Raw genomic sequence first — 17,036 nt, 5'->3', positions numbered from 1 at the left:
GTTTCAAATATTTTATGTTTTGCTATTTTTGTCATTTTTTTTTAACAAAGTGTTTTAAAAAATACCTAAAAGAAATTTAATTTAATTGATATTTTTCTGCGCTGAAGTGATATGTGTCACTCAGGGCAATAAAAATATTGTCATTCAGTATAACACCAATATTTCATATAAAAATACAAAAACTTTGCGTTGTTGACTCCGAGAGACAAAAACAAATATCAAGGGATGAAGTGAAAGATATTTTCACAGACTTTTGCATTTTTTCCAGTGTAAGGCAGAAAATTTTATTAAAAATCTTCTATACATTTTGAGATGTACCCGTGCCACATCAAATATGTTGCCTTTAAAATGAAATAATGTAATTTTTTCTGGGTAGATATATTTCCGCCAGTCTGAACAAAGACAAATAATGATGTTTTCTAAAAAAGAAAAAAAAATGAAAAAATGGGCATAGAATATTTTCTTTTTTGTAAAAACACTTAGCATTACACTGAATGACATTTTACTAAGATACATTCATATGAATCACGATAAGTATTTTGTAATGTGTTGGCACTGAGGCACCATATTTTATTCTAAGAAAATTTTACAATTTTTCAAGGAAAAGAACCTTGGATAAATAACCAGGTTCCAGATTCTTTTGTTTGTCAGTTACTCAAAACCACCACTTCAGACAGATTATGAGGGAAGGCATTGAACAGCCTACAAAGGGCAACGTCAGACTGACTCCCACATGACAGGCTGACGGGAGAGTGTTCAGCTGCACTGCTGCTTTCACAGTAACTGACCAGTGCTTAGTATTGATCCACAGGGAATTGTATTTGTAGTAATTACAGCACAACGTGGTATATAGTCAAATCAAAATAACTGGAGGGCTACAATTTAATTTTGCCCAAGAACTCAAGAGGTAGACATGTTATTTGCTAAATAAAGTAATGGTTGCGTCAATCCAAATAATTATGCACGCCGTGGGGCTGGTCACCAAAGACGTACCGGCATGGCTTACGCCGCAAGGTGCGACTAATTTGCAATTTTATGGCCGTATTCATGTATTTACTTTGTAAATAGTAATTAAGTACTGAAACCATGTAGTGTTTTACGGTGGAGTCTGCGAGTGTCGTGCGAATTATTCGCTTCCCTCCCTCTGCCACTACTTGTTTTAGATCAGCAGTGGCCGTCAAAATGTGCATTTACTCAAGATTTACTTCATTGGATTCTACCCCTTTATATATAGGGGAGTGTGTTGCACACAAGCTAAGCTAAAGATGCAACAGTCGTCTGCTTTGCTCAAATGGAATTTTCATCCAACCTTTTTCTTGTTTATTTATATTAGCGACCAGGGGCTTAGTTAGAGATGAATGGATGGGGGACTGATGGCAAACTATTCATGACTTAAGCCAATAAATACACTAACCCCCGCCCCAAATAGGCCTAACGACCCCCCCATAACCTTAGCCAGGCTCTTAGCTAAGGAAGTGCAAGTCGATATTGAAAAACCTTTCATTCAGAAAATCTCATTTTGAGAATCGATTTTAAGGATAAAATACAGATTTGTAACCTGGTCATTTAAATGCCTATATTATAGGGAGCAGGCCCTTAACTCTCCGATCGGCGATACTAACCAGGGTATTGGATCGATTTTTTTGAAAAGAAAATCAGTGGTATCGCTCATCCTTACCCCGAGTTGCAAAAGACTATCCTTAAGATTCATGATGTTCACTGTGCATGTGTACTAGCAAAACATCTCGCAACTTGGATTAGACATATGTGCTGCATTAGACAGTAATGCAGAAACAGGTGAATATTTTGTAATCCAACTAATGTAATGCAAACACCTCCTTCAAACAAACCTTGGGTGGTTTCATTTTCTGAACGTTAAAATTGATATGACGGCAACCTCAATCTTATTTCATAGACGAGGTCACACAGGATATTTACCGTCAGCTCGGATACTTCATTTACACCGCGTGCTTCAAAGATGCAATGACGTAGCGCTCGCGCGCCAACCCGAGTGTTCGAACTAATTATTCCTCGATCACGTGGTCCAAAGACTCAGACAAGACAGAAGCAGCAACCGTGTTTCAAGTTAACGGGAGTGACGACAGTAGTGCATTTATATGTGCGTTATATTTACATAAGTGTTCAATGTAAAGTGAATTTGCAAAGACAATGTTTCTAGAATCCAAAGACGGGCAGTAACATACAGTTTTAAGCAGTGCTTTAAGTGGGGAAAATAAGTCGCTGGTACTCCCCTTGGTACTCAGTATCAGCAGATAGAGAGGTGCCGGTGTTCTGTCGAGTTGAGCTACTTTGTCGAGTTAGGCTACCGTAGTGCTAATCGATAGCCCTAACCCTTATCTTATCCCTAAGCCTAAAAAAACCACTAAAACCCTTACCCTAGCCCCTAAAACCTAACCCTAATCCTAAAACGGTGGAACTGCACATGCGCATAAAGGCTCGATAGCACATCTCGATAGGTAGCGCGACTTGTCAGAACACCGGTACAGTACAAGGTAACAAGGCACTGCGTAATGGTGAGTACCGGAACACTTCAAGCACTGATTTGAACGAATAATTATTTCTGACATTATAGCAAAAATCAAGTAAATTTGCTTATTGCAAAAAAGGTTTTGAAAATATGTCATTCCACTTTAAAATTCATAAATTTGCCCTAAGTAATAGAATCCTTTCTCATTCACACTAATGTTTAATTAACAAGCTGACTTGGGTGGTTGACTGGTCTATCGCGTTGATCCTTCTACATTGGACAGAAGGAAAAATGTGCACTTTAACATGCATTTAACATTGACCGAAGACGGTACTTATAGCGGGCTTCTTCTGCTTTTAATAACCAGGAATATTTAAAGTTGAGTTAGTGGACCTCTGCTTTCTGACGTAGACCTTACGGTCCCTAGAACAGAACATTAATACGAGGATCAAAGACGGACAAAAATCAATCAACAACTATTAGTAATATTATGACACATGCTGGTTAACTGTTCAGCAATACAGAATGGAGCTTTCTCCTAATATCCGTTAATGATCACTTGGAATAAAGTGCTCAGCGTGAAAATTCACTGTTTTTAAAACAAACTCGTCAACTCAGTAGTAGTTATAAACAATAGAACCAGCTAACAAAATTGATCTTTATCATGTGGTATATACATCAGCAGTGATCATTTTATAATAGTCATAGTTAAACACATTTTCTATACAAATCTTACCTGACTTAAGCGTCTTTCAATGAAAATGTGTTCCTCTCGGTGGCTATTTCCGTGTTTTGCGTCAATAAAAAATAATGCAAAAACGTGGTTATATTACTCAATATATCGAAGCACATCAAACGAATAAAACGTTTTATCCCGAAGTGATCGAATCTATCTGACTGACTTTGTTTTACACACAAGAGCGCGTCAAAGCAACTACACCTGTTAACCAACGAATATTATTTTGAAGTAGAAATGCTGTTTTTTAAACAGCATTCGTATTGTGCGCCTCTGCCTGCAGTCAGTCAGGCTTATGGTGGCTTCGCTTATAGACCTCTCCCGTAAGCACTCCCTCACTTAGAGCACCTCCAGTCACCTGCCTCTTCCCCCGCAGGCAGTTTCACACCCCTCCACTTTGTTCAGACATTAACATTTATCGTATTTTCCCCCCTAAAAATAGCTTATACGTTTGGCCACATTCATGAAAGTTTTCGCCGTCGTTACTTTTTTTATGTGTTGCATCATGTTGTTTGTTCAAAAAAAAAAACAGAACACCAGTGGACTACACTGACGGCAAAGCAGCAAATCACACCCTGAAAAGAGACGGGTGTTTAATAAATGTGTGGGTAGAAAATTACTGTGAAATTTATGAAAGTCTTTAAAACATGAATAGTGGAAATCAATGGGATGTCTGAAGAGTGAATGCGCATAATTTCTCTGCAATCAATAGCAGACCCCCCACCCACCACCACTTGCCTTGACAGGTGCATAGTGAGGACATAGCTGTTTGCCAAATAAAACATGAAAGAGATGAATGAAAAGGATCACGTCCCTTCATTGACCGAGGCAATACTTCAGTTACAAATTCACCATATAAAGAAAGTGGTCATTTTAAAGTTAATAGAATGTGTAAGTGGATTTCATCATTTGGTGTGTCACACTGTCAGGAAAAAAATACTAACAATTGATGGACTTGGCTTGTCCATATCTGACAGGACATTTAAAATAAGCAGTAATGCTTCGATTCATGGTTGTGATGTGCAGGGCACCTTAGAAGAATGATTAGTATGAGTTGATTGCTGTATATTGTCCTGTGTCTATTTATTGGCAAGGGAAAAAGTCTACTTAAGCTGCCAGATATGGTAGGAGGCATTGAAGCTCTGGGAGCAAGAGTGTTGCTACACCTCCAGATGTTTGATGGATGGATAGATATTAAGTGTATGCCAGTGTGCACTGATAATCTTACTAAAATATAATTAAAACAATGAAAAAAATATCAGTGGTCCTACTAGCGGTGATTTTAAGCAAAATGCCAAGTAAATAAAGAGCCAGATAAATACCCCAATACACACATAAAAATCCATAAAGTGTTTCTGCTCATAAATTTCTTTGCCAAACAGAAATGGGGAAATACAGATAGAGCGACCAAGAAAGACCATTATTAGCTGTTAGAGTTTTCAGCTCTGAATTGAATAATTATTTAGTTACACACAGGGGCGCTATAGTGTAAGGAGGATTCTAAGGGCCACTGAGCAACAGGGGCCCTAAAATATCTGGAACATGATTGGATTGGTCTGGGTTGGGGGACCAATATGATATGCTTTCATGGGGCCCAAAATTCAGCATCCTGGGTACACTAAGTAACTAATTCAACTAATTCAATTATTCTTATGCTCAGAAAGGCTAATTCTTGTGATGTATTCTGTGGCTTTTCAGGTTAGTTTGCTGACTAAGATCCTGAGAGCTGGATATTGAAGTATGTTGTTGAACTTCAGCTGCTTCACTCCACTTCCGTGCTGCTACTGTGGACTGGCATTCCAGGTTTTCGATATGTACTTTTTGCAGGTCTCTCATTCATGGAATTGCTGTCGGCTGGAGGTAATTCGGGTTGGTTTAGGATTGGAAGATTCAATGTTATGTAATCTTTTTATCCAGAAAAATTGATAGTTTGAATAAATTTGTCTTTAATTGCAAATGACTTTATACATACCTTTCCAACCCGAACAAATTTCATATAAATGAAGTAACATTGCCAGTTTAGTTACAGCTAATCCGAATGAGAAGTACTCAATCTCCATGTACAGCTGTCATTATCGATTATTTTTAATAATCAAGTTATCTGCCGATTAATTTGACGATTAATCGTATTATTGTTTATATATTGTAGTTGGATGTATCAGACACGGGGATGATGCGGCGTATACGAGGGTACTGGTCAGTTTTGTTGAGTGGTGTGAGCTGAAAACACTGATTTGTTAAACTGAATATTAAACCATCCCAAAGACTGTTTTACAAGGTCGTGACCAGGCTTGACTTGGCTATGTATGTGCCTCGAGGGCTCTTCTTACAACCAATTCTCATCATTTGCGAGGGAACCAGAGAAGAGTCAATTCTGTGGAAAGGATCAGCATGAAGGGCTGTTAAACAGACAGGCTGTGCAGTGGCATGGGAGCGACAGAGCGGTTGCTGTTGCCATGGATCTGCAGAGATGGCTGGGCTGAAGGCAACACAGGCAGTTGTGGAACTTGAGCAGTCTTGGGGCTTCATTGAGATATATATCTATGCTATGGTCTCACAAAGACGGCAAACCTTGACCTTTAACTGTAATCAGAGTGTACTGTATAACTGACGATGTTGTCAGAACAACAACAATGTATTCCACAGACAGCTCCATCTGCTCCCCCCCCCCTCCCCCCCCACCCCCCCCCACCTCTACAATTTCCAGAAATACTGGATAGTTCAACAGGAAATGTGAAAGCCAATAAATGTGTTTTTACCCGAATGCTCTGAGTCGTGACATGTAACCCTGAATCTACACCTATTCATTTATTGCACATTTTCCATGCCAATTTGCACACTTTGAGAACCATTGACTTATTCCCGGGAGTCTGAAAAAGATCCATACTTTCAGACTTACTATGTTCACAAGATGGCTTTTGCATCCTTTGAGAACCTCTGTGTCTAAATTCTGACTGACCTGTAGGAATTCACTGCAATTCAGCTTCATGTTTCAAATCCAAATCATTCCTTTTTGTTTAGTATACAAACAAAATCAAATTCGACATAACTCATACAGAGAATTAATTCAAATAATATAGTCACTATTAGTACACTAGTGCTCTGTCAGAAAAAAAGAGTACCAATTTGTACCTTTGCTTGCCACTGGGGCTGTACCCTCAAGGCTATGTACCTTTTAGTATACAGAAATGGACTATGAGGAACATTTCTATACCATTGGGGGTAGATTAATATTGTTTGTACCAGTTCTGTACCTTAAACTAAAAGGTAATATTAAGCCAAAGAATCAGAATATTGGTGATATTCAGACAGTCAAGCTGATTTGTGATATCCAAATGCACTGTGTAAAAGGTCAGTCTGAGAGGGGCACTGTCAGGCTTTCGGGATGCAGTGTGGGGTCACAGCATCCGGTGTGGCGGCAGTTTGCTGAGACCTGCCTGTTGCCCAGTTGACTAATTGACTAATTTTCCATGCATAAAATACAATCTATGCAGTTAATCTGTAGAAAAACAGAGATGAGTATGGAAATCAACACACAGATTGTTTCTCTTGTTTTAATTATCAGGTATATGGAACCTAATCAGACCGCAATGATGAATTTAATTATGCCCAGAGCAAGAAAGCCAGTATCATTCCTTTTTTTTTCTTGTTAACCTTTAGTTTAGATGGCAACAAAATACAATACAAAGAGTGATGTCACAAATTGTTTACCTATTGAAGTGTTTCCTGGAATCCTCTTCAACCAAAAAATATAGATTACTCATTTCAAGGAGAGAGCAGCCAGCCTCGTGTCTATTCTTTAAAATCCATATTTCAACAAGTCTAGTAAGTAATTTAAATGCACAGAAATCTATACCTCTACTTGTTGGCCATATAAGTACTATAACCAGTGATCTTAATTACTTAGTCCTGATAAAGACTGAAATGACACCGAGCCTCTAGAGGACTGAGTGAGTTTTTCATTTCAACCCATTTCTCTGGCTTAAACTAATTAGTAATTAATTACTTCAAACCATTTATTCCAGTGCATTTCCCAAAAGTGCAGGACCGAGGAACTTGAGTCTAGGGAAAAACAACTGAAATCTTTATATGGATTTTGTCATTCAAAAGTGAAACATTTTCCTAAAAGCTGGAGGCAACTAACTAACTGGGAAGGGTGGAGCCAGGCTTAAATGTGCACTGCACTCCAGGCATTGTCTCAAAGGCAGACTAAAGGCTATTGTGTCTTTTGTATCTCAGCTGCATTGTTACATCTAATTTTATTTTTCCATTATAAATGAACATGCCCCAAGAGGATCCTACACAATCCTGGTGTACAATCACCACTGTACAATCGATTAAACTGGATTTCCCGAAAAAGCATCGATATAAAGTTTGCCTTCTCAATTGCTCATCAACATAGTGTAATGAAGAAGGAGCATAGCAGATGAGGGTCCAGATATTGAACGAAAGTCACTGTGTGGACGTACTTCACATTAGAAGTGAAAGGAAATGCAGACATACAGAAGACTTTCAGGTTTGAGACACAATAATGCAAGGTTAGCCATAGATAACAATAAGCTATGTGTTCTTCAGCCTTTTGGAGTAGCCTAGCAAATCCTCTTGCTCAATTTACTTGTCACGATTCCCGCATCTCAAAATAACCGCACCTGAAATAAAGGCTAACCCCCCCCCCCCCCACTTAGCTGCATCATCCTAGACAATGTGGTACATAACCTTAAATTATTTTTTTGTAAGCGTATTGTGTGTGCTGAGTGGGGCTGAACAATGCTAGAAAATGTTCACGTTGTGATATTTGAAATTTTTGCAATAAATTGAGATATCTAGAAAACAAGCTGAAAATTTTAGTTAAATTAACTGGAGCCAAATAGAACTTAACTTATTTCCATACATCAGAAGACCAAGGTCTTTTGGTGACCAGTTATTGTTTGTTTTTCTTCCCATCGCACATTTTCATTCGATTTCTCACAAATGAGCCATGCTGTCTATATGTGAGTAAAACAGCAAGTGTAAGAATGCTTATGATTGGCTTGGTGAGTGCATGCAGAGCTTAGGCAAAGTCAGCAGTGGTACATTTTAGACTAATTTTTCCAAACATATATGTAATGTTGAAAGGAACCATTAGTGAAATTGCAAAATTCAAAAGTTTTGCTTCCTTTGACAGAATAAAAATGTTTTAACTTATTGACGGGTTCAATCCAGCCGATTAATCTCAGTCCTCCTGATGTCACAGCTGCATGTGCATAGCATTGTGCAGGCTGTTGCCACACTCAGCCGTTTTGTGTGTTTGGAATTTTCTCCCCATGTATGCGTGGGCTTACAGCGGATCATCCTCTTTCCTCCCATAGTCCAAAAACCTGGAACTTAAGTGAACTGGAATACCTAATTTATGTGTGACTGAGTTCAGGCACCAACTGTAATGTATAAATATTATATTTTATATATGTATTTAGTATATCAGAAGCAGAAAACTTCATTAATCCAGGAGGAAATTGTTTATGTTACAATGGCTCAGAAGGCAGGAAAAGGTACAAAAGGCAGGGACCAAAAAAATACAATACTGTGTGAAGATGAGTCAAGTCAAGAGTATCCATACTCATATATTACACATAATAGTATTATATAGGCCATGATGTTTACATAAGTAATATTGCACATTGGTAAAATGTTATTATACATAATAATAATAATGATAATTATAATAATATTGTATTGCACGTAACGTACATTTAACCATTATAATATTATAATATATTGCATATACTTAAAAGGTTGTCACGCCCCGCTCCGTCCGCTCCTAATGTGTGCCACGCCCACCTCATTACCTCCTGTTTCTCCCTGATTGTTCTCACCTGTGGCTCGTTACCCATAGCTTGTCTGTTGTATTTAGTCCTCGTCTGAGTCAGTCTTCCCCGTCTTGTGGATTCTGCCTGAATAAACCCCGTTTGCCCTACTTCCTGGCTCCGTATCCCTGCTTCCCGGATCGCCTTCTGCCCGACCGTGACAAAGGTATTGCACATTTAGAGGACATGAGGGACAGTCAGGACAGCTTATTGTCTGGGTGACGATTTATGAGAGGAGGAGCTATTCAGTCTCATGGCCGTTTGGAGGAAGGACCGTCTGTGGCATTCAGTGGAACATTCCATACTGGTTAATCTACAGCTAAAGGTAATTCTCTGTTGAGTCATTGTATAGTGGATGATCGACGTCGTCCATAACATACTGCAGTCTAGACGACATTCTCCTCTCTGCCACAATCTCCAAGGTGTCAAGTTCCTCTCCTACAACAGGGCCAGCTTTCTCAATCAGTTGGAGTCTCTTGGCATCAGCTACATTCATGCTGCCTTCCCAGCATACAACAGCATAGAAAATGGCGCTGGCTACCACAGACTCATAGAGCAGACGCAACATGGTGTTGCAGACTCCAAATGATCGTAGTCTGCGTAGGCTGCAACCTACTCTGACACTTCTTATAGGTGGCAAGTGAGTTCTTAGTCCAGTCCAGCTTACAGTCCATTTATATCCCGAACTATCTCCACATCCACTCCCCATGCGGTCTAGAAATACACCCCCCTTTTCCTGCTCCGCAAAGGATGCACCCGAGTGATCCTTCGCAGCCCAACATTACCCAAGATTCATTGCTCAGACATAAAGTAGGTGTGTCTTGGCAAGGTAACAGCTGGGGTGCTTCTTGACTTAAGGGGTAAGGGTGGGAACAGCTGGTGACGCAGACAGGAAATTATTCGTAGGCCAGACCATCCCATTTGACACTTTCTGTTTGTCCTTCGGCGGATGCAGCCAACAGAGGCTACACCTTTGTGTTCGAATTTGGTTGCATCCATCAAAGGACGCGGACTACGTAGCCTTTGTTGGCTGTGTCCTTCGAAGGTCCGCGCAACGAATCTTGGTTGCTCCACTGTGACGCATTCGGTCTCCGAATGCAACCTCTGAAGGATGCAGCCCCCACTGCCTTTTGTTTTCTTCAACACAAAGTTGCATGGTGATGACAAAAGTATGCTTGGGCTAAGACTGTCAAGTACAATGTGAGTGCAAACCAGTGGGGGAGCGGGGAGGGGGGTGAAATCGTGCTTGGGCACGGCACAAGGCAAACAGACCTAGTGCGAGTATGCCCTCATACATCCCAGCCCTGCACATTTTTAAGATTCCCCTGATTTAACACACCAGATTCAACATCACCGCTAATTACCAGCCATTTCTTGAGTTTAGTCAGGTGTGGGGGAACCGGGAAAGAACTAAGGTTTGCAGGATTGGGGCTCAGACCCCTGTCCTAGACTGTTAGATAGCAGTCCTAACTACACCCCCATACTTAACATACACAAGCCCAGTGGGCCTGCACAACCTGCAACATATATTTCTTCTCCAGAAGGACATGCATGCACAGTTTCCACTGGTGCACCAGCCAAGGAAATAATATAATTATATACTTACAGCCATTAATGTGAGGTTATTTATTACTAGTAGGCTAAATAAGTAAATCCAATTCAGGGGTACATTTTGCAAAAGCGCCTATTTAGTTGCATGGTATGTTCCAAGTATGTAAGTTGCTAACATTGTTAGCGACTATGCTTTTGGGAAATGCAGGGGAGTAGTAAACAACATTGCAAAGTCTGTGATACTGACATTGACAAGAGGCTTCTGTACTGCCTGTGGCTTACTTTTGCTTAGCTTAACAAATATTGAATCAAAACTTAAGTCATGAAAATTGAAAGCAAAAGCCCAAATTCATTACAAACAATGCATTTACGAACTGCTCAGCTTGCTTGAGTTCTTGATAAAACTTGCATGACGAAATAATAATTTCAATGTTGTTGTTACAATGCTAAAAACAGAGCTACGACTATGCTATCGCTGTGCACAGGCTGAAGTGGGAGAATTACAGTTGTGTGTGGCAAAGCAGAAACTGTAAAATATCAATAAAATGTACAGTATAATAAATACATAAACCAATAGCAATTGTTTATCATTATCAAGTAACCCACACAACTAATGTGCTATACTGTTACACGACTGGCAGCACAGAAGGTTTGTTTACAACAGAATTACCACAAACGTGAGAAAGGTGTTGCACTATGACATCACTAGGCCATTGGAATTTTTCATCTCCCTTACAATCTTACAGGACCACTGCCGTAAATGCGGTCCATCCTTGACAAAAACATCATTATGTGGTGGATGTGTTGGATGTGTTGGTTCTGTATGAGCCATCGCAGTGCTCCACTGTAAACCAGCCAATCAGAGCTGAGTATCCAGTGTGTCTTAACCTCATGGCTGGTCCCTCTCCTACCCTGTGTCCAGACCTCTCTGTTCTCCTCACATCTTTTGCTGCATCTTACTTCAGTCCCTGGCACAAATCCAAGGTCAGCTTACCAAGAGCTGCACTTCCCATTCATCTTCCATAGCCACTTGGGCCAACAGGGTTGTGGGGGTCTGGAGCCTGTCCCAGAAGCTATGGGTGCAAGGCAGGGAACAACCCAGGACGGGGCACCACCCTATGGCAGGGAACACACACTATTCACACCTACGGGGAATTTGGCATGTTGCCATGTTGTTGGACTGTGGCAGGAGACCAGAGAATCCAGACAACACAGGAAGAACATGCAAACTCCACGCACATAGAGCCAAGGCGGAGACTTCAACCTAGTCTCCAGAGGTTTGCGGTAACTGCTAGCCACCATGCCCACTCTATTCCCCATCACTGGTAAACTGCTCAGCTAATTTCAAGTTTGATTATAAAAACGCACACAAAGCAGATCAAGTATTAAAAAGGACAAATTTGCATGAATCAAATTGGTCATCTTGCTCTGCTGGCTGCTATCATGAAATGGTAGTGAGGTCACAGACAGCAATGCTAAGAGAGCAGCTGCATTATGCGATGATGGGCGTCAGGTCAGATGAGTTCATTCTGTTTGTGGTATAACTGCGCACTGCATAGCGCTGCAGTTCTCGCAATGTGATACACTGCACAGTCTCTGCAGCTAGAAACTACTAGGGTTAGAAAAAAGACAGCCCTCTGTTAACATGCACTTGTTCAGCATTCAATTATCTTAATCTATTTTACTGCGAGGATTATGTAAAAAATAACTGAAAGTTTCCAAAATAACCTGTGGTGTGCAAAAACTTTTGACTGGTGTGTGTGTGTCAAATGAATCCAGAATCCTGGGGATTGCAGCCCTCATTTACACTATTCATCCAGTGCACCCAGTACTTCAGAAATACCCTTCAACAGTGCAGTAAGAAAGCTTCAGCAAAGCACAGTATATTTAAAATTAGAGATGTGAAATTATGATTAATGATTAAACATGTGGACATTGCATAATAGAATAACCATTTAAAAATGACAAAGAATAGGAGCTTTACATTTTAAAGTCAGCAGTACAAAAATGTAAAAAATACACTCAAAATACATGTAAGGACCTTGAGAATGCTCTTAACACTGGCTAAGGCTGTTCACCGATTGGCTCTTCTATGTCGCTTTTATCCAAAGGGCCTAATAAATGTGGCAGTGTGTTGATCTACAGATTCCTTTTTTGCCTAGGAGAGTATTAGTTCCATGTAAAACGACAAAGGCATTCTATAAAATGGAATAGAAGAAAATAATGCAGTACTCACTATGTACACAAGATGGCAGTAAAGGAACAGCCACAGGCTTTAGCCTGGCAATTCCTCATCAAAGGACTACTCCATTCTGTATGGATGACTTTACCGAGAGCTTGCCCTCCCACAAGCTGAACTTCCAGCTGTTTATCAGATGGTCTGACTGCCCTCTACCCCCCAACCAATGACCCCAACATGTCAGTCAACAGCAAACCTGTCGGCGGTGTTAAGAGTTTTGCTCGTTGGAGATCCAGGAAGACCACCCTCGGCTTTGCTAATCTCCCACACTCCTCCCTCTTAGACGACAGTCGATGCCTCAACAGAGAACCTCTTCACAGAAGTAAGTTGTAACGTACAAGTCTTAGGCAGTCAAAGAATGTCTACGGCTGTTTATCTGGGTACTGAGTGTATATTTACTCAGAAGAAAACAACAAATGTAACAGAACGTATTCAAATGAAGTTGCACAATAAAAATAACAAATCTCTTATGTTTCCCAAAAACGTACTGATGTCTTGCTGGATGGCTAGATGAACTCCGCTTTGGTTACCAAGCCTCTCCTCATTGAAACCTCAGGCATTCTGTATGTACACGTCAAATTTCATCACCAGCTCAGTTAATTAACTTAATTAGTTAACTAAATGAGGCATTGATTAGCCAAATGAGGTGGGGTAGTGTCTGAGTAAAAATACATGGGTGTATTAGACAGTTACTTTTAGGAGAGGTTTTGAAATGGGTCAGCTGACATCTTGACAGACGTATCATCATAGTTTTACACCAACGGGAAGATCATTCAAACATTTTTTTTGTCTAAGACTTTGGCACAGTACTGTACCTTTTTAGGTGACATCAATAGAAGCACTATGGAGCAGAAAGGACTTCAGTCACATGTTTACATTAGCTTTCTCACCCTTTATCAAGCCAAAACATCTGTGATGTTAGTGGTATTCTGTTGTAATAACTAATAAACATCAAGGCCTTTCTCTTAAAGTTGCAGTATGTGGTAGTGCCATATTTCAGGGCCTCTTTCTGTATCCCGGCCATCATTCCTCTCCCCCTGGGGCCCACCGCTAGAAGCCCTGGGCAGGCAGAAACAAACACCAGGTCTGGGCATTAATCACCCCCAGTAGCTGCTAACCTGAGTACTTCTGCTCCATTTGTCTTTTTTCCATTGGGTTTGTCTGGCCTCAGGCTGAAACAGCAGTTCAGCCACAGTGATGGGTGACTCTTCACAGGAAACACGAGTTTGGAATGAACGGCAGCCATAACCACACAAAAAGGTTCAACCAAAAGACCTACAGTACTGACAGTTAAATTATGACAGCCTTGTTACAACAATTTAACGGAAGAAAACACCAGACACAGCATTAAACTTAAAAAACAACACTGTGGGCTTTAAGGCAGGTTTAAGAATAAACCTACCCCCCAAGCAAATTTCTATTATGAACATCCTTACTCAAAAGGTGTTTAACCACATCAATTCTATATAAAACAGCTGAATAAAGGGATTAACCAACCAACTGCATGAGTGTTGATGGACAGCCCCACCCATGTGTGCGAGAGCCTCTACAGACTGAGTGCAGATACAGACACACTTTGCAGCCGCCCCCCCCCCCCCCCAAGGTCACATGGCCCTGAGCATCTCAGCTCCGCCTACTCATTCAATACCCTCTTTTTGTTTGAGAATTGTATCATCACGAAAAGCTTAAAGACATGTGGTCATATGTCATCTTACAAAGTCTTCCAGAGAGAATCAGACATTCGTTTGGACATTTTCCGAGAGTTAACATATTTGAAACTCTTGGTAAACCCACTCACTCACCGAGAACGTTTATCAACCCAACACCTGCGATAAAAAGGCAATGCTGAAGAGCCAATGGTTATGATCAACACAAACACCCTGCACTTTCCCTATTTCATGCACATAGCAGTGACATGCCAGTACTGCAACCATACATTCCATATGCTGTGAACAAGTAATAAAATAAGAAGCTGGAATACCAGTGCGCTTGCTTTCCAGTATAAGGAACAAGCAAATTACAAACATCCAGTGTCACAGAGAAACTCTTTGTCACAACAGAGATCATGAGAATCATGTCGGACCAACAATTCAAATTTAACAAAATTCTCAGAAGTTCAGTTTTCCACCACTAGCTGTTTATAAGCCCTGACTGACCCCAGGGACACCTGTCCCCAGTGCAGGCTCAGCGAAAGCCACATCTGACAACTCGACCACAATGCATATACACTCCATAGCAATTAGACACCCATCGCATCACGAGTTGTGAGAAAACTGGACAATTTCCTGGTGCCAAATGAGGAAATCCGATCCGGGCTGTACGCTGGGTGCAGTGATGACTGAGAAATCACAGGAATCCAGGGAAATGGATGCCCCTCCCATATTAAGGGCCCGCACCTGGTTCTTTGGTTTACTGAAATTACTGAATAACAAATGGTAAACCTTATCCGACCTTCACTGGTTTTCAGCATCTGCCAGTTGTTACTATAATTCACTTTGCCAGGCAACCCTATAATCCAAATCAACGTGCACAGCTTACAATACTTTGCAAAACATATAGCTGAATATTTATGGAAGCAATTTAAGTGAAGTGCCAAACTTCTAGGATAAAACTGTGAATCTTCAATTTGAGACAGAAATCAAGAACCATATGGTTATACCCTAGATCTTCAACCTCCTCATGATAGAGTGTTGCGTACTTTCCACAGTAGCAGCAACCAGTGGTGACATTTACCAAAGCAATACTATAGAAGATGGTATGTCCCACAGGGCACGTCTGCTTCCTGGTACGTGGTTCTCTGTGACAGAGAGAAGCCTCAAGAACTAAATTGCAGCTGGTTTCCATGTTGCTGGTTGCGTCTAGGATTAAAAATGCCTACAGATCTGCAGGTATTTTTCTACAGCCCCCAGTATTGCAGCCGTGGTTGCAACTGACGAAGACCAGGCCAGATTTGCCCAATGGTGTAGCATGTGGATGGGGGTGCATGGAAACAAAATGGGAAAGAACTGCTGTTGCTTTGAGGAGCACGTTAATATGGACAAAAATGTGACTAGCTTGGAATCACCTTTTAAAATCCAGACTGGGATGGATCTACTCTAAAACCAAGATTGTCCGAAAAACTGCACAGTAATATTAAAGCCGTTCTGTCCTGAATGCAGTTAAACTCCGGAGAAACACAGTGTTTATTGGTTCTTCACATTCCACTCAAAAACAGTCCAATTTGTTTCCATTGGCTGGTCCTCTGAGAAGCTGAGTCATGTAGAAATTTGAAGGATCTGGTCTATATGCTAGGACACTATTTAGCACATGGGAAAGTTAAGGTAAGAGTTACACTGCTTTGGCATGACACAAACTGGCCTCTTTAGCAAACGGAGAACAGGCAAAGGCTGGACTGTCTAGGTCTCCCGCTCTCTTCTCCCAGCAGGGCAGTGCGGAGTACCTTCAGTCTTTGGCAAATCATTAACATGACATGGAGGAGATGCAGTTCTTCAAAAATGAAGAGTCAAAGTATAAAATAACAATCTTTTCTGGTTTTGTCCTCAGTATTAGCTCACAGAAATGTTGTTCCCCAGTCTCTTCTGTAATCCAAAGCTATAATTAAGCATGTAGTCTAAATATATGTCTTGACATGAAAATAAATGACTTGGGGTTGGTATAACATTGTTTGTTTTGTTAAACTTCTACAGTATTACTTTTATAAAAACATCTGTGCCAAGCATTCCCTTTTGATTACCCCCTCTTTTTGCAAAACTTTAAATATTATATTGATGTTACACTCATCCATCTTCCATAGCCACAGTGATTTATATTATACAGAGGGTGGACAAAAATCACAGAAACACCTAACATTATATGAACAAGGAGTGGAGACACTATTCGCCTTCGGAACAGCTTCAGCCCTTATAGGAATGCTGCTGTACAAGTCCTGAACTGTGTTTAGAAGTATGTTTGACAATCGTTCAAGAAAAGCTTCCAGAACTTTAAGGAACAGTAACAGGAACCCATGGCAGCTCCGTTATGTTTCGACCTGGTGATTGGGAAAGCCGTGGAGGATACGTGATTTCATCTTGTTCGTAAACCGTTCATTTCTTTAGTGGTGTGCACGAGAACATTGGAATATGGGGGCATCAACAGTGCTTGCACCAAAAGGTGCCCCCCGTCCCGTAAAACAGCCTAATA

The 17,036-nt window shown here is 40.7% G+C and overlaps 1 protein-coding gene across 4 annotated transcripts in view; it reads right to left on the bottom strand.

Annotated features, from left to right (window-relative positions):
- LOC111849936 (neuropeptide FF receptor 1-like) overlaps window positions 1-17,036 on the bottom strand; it is a 51,610-nt gene that overhangs the window by 17,765 nt on the left and 16,809 nt on the right. Inside the window, exon 1 of one of the 4 annotated variants that reach the window (XM_023823277.2) lies at window positions 3,225-3,496. The exons of the other annotated variants lie outside the window; for them this stretch is intronic. The gene's annotated coding sequence lies outside the window, so the exon portion shown is untranslated. Of the gene's footprint in view, window positions 1-3,224; window positions 3,497-17,036 lie in introns of those variants that run through there. 4 annotated transcript variants of the gene reach the window in all.

Source organism: Paramormyrops kingsleyae, chromosome 7 (assembly GCF_048594095.1).
Source record: "Paramormyrops kingsleyae isolate MSU_618 chromosome 7, PKINGS_0.4, whole genome shotgun sequence".
NCBI lineage: Eukaryota > Metazoa > Chordata > Actinopteri > Osteoglossiformes > Mormyridae > Paramormyrops > Paramormyrops kingsleyae.
The sequence above is the reverse complement of the archived record's forward strand: the minus strand, read 5'-3'. Positions and strand labels throughout refer to the sequence as shown.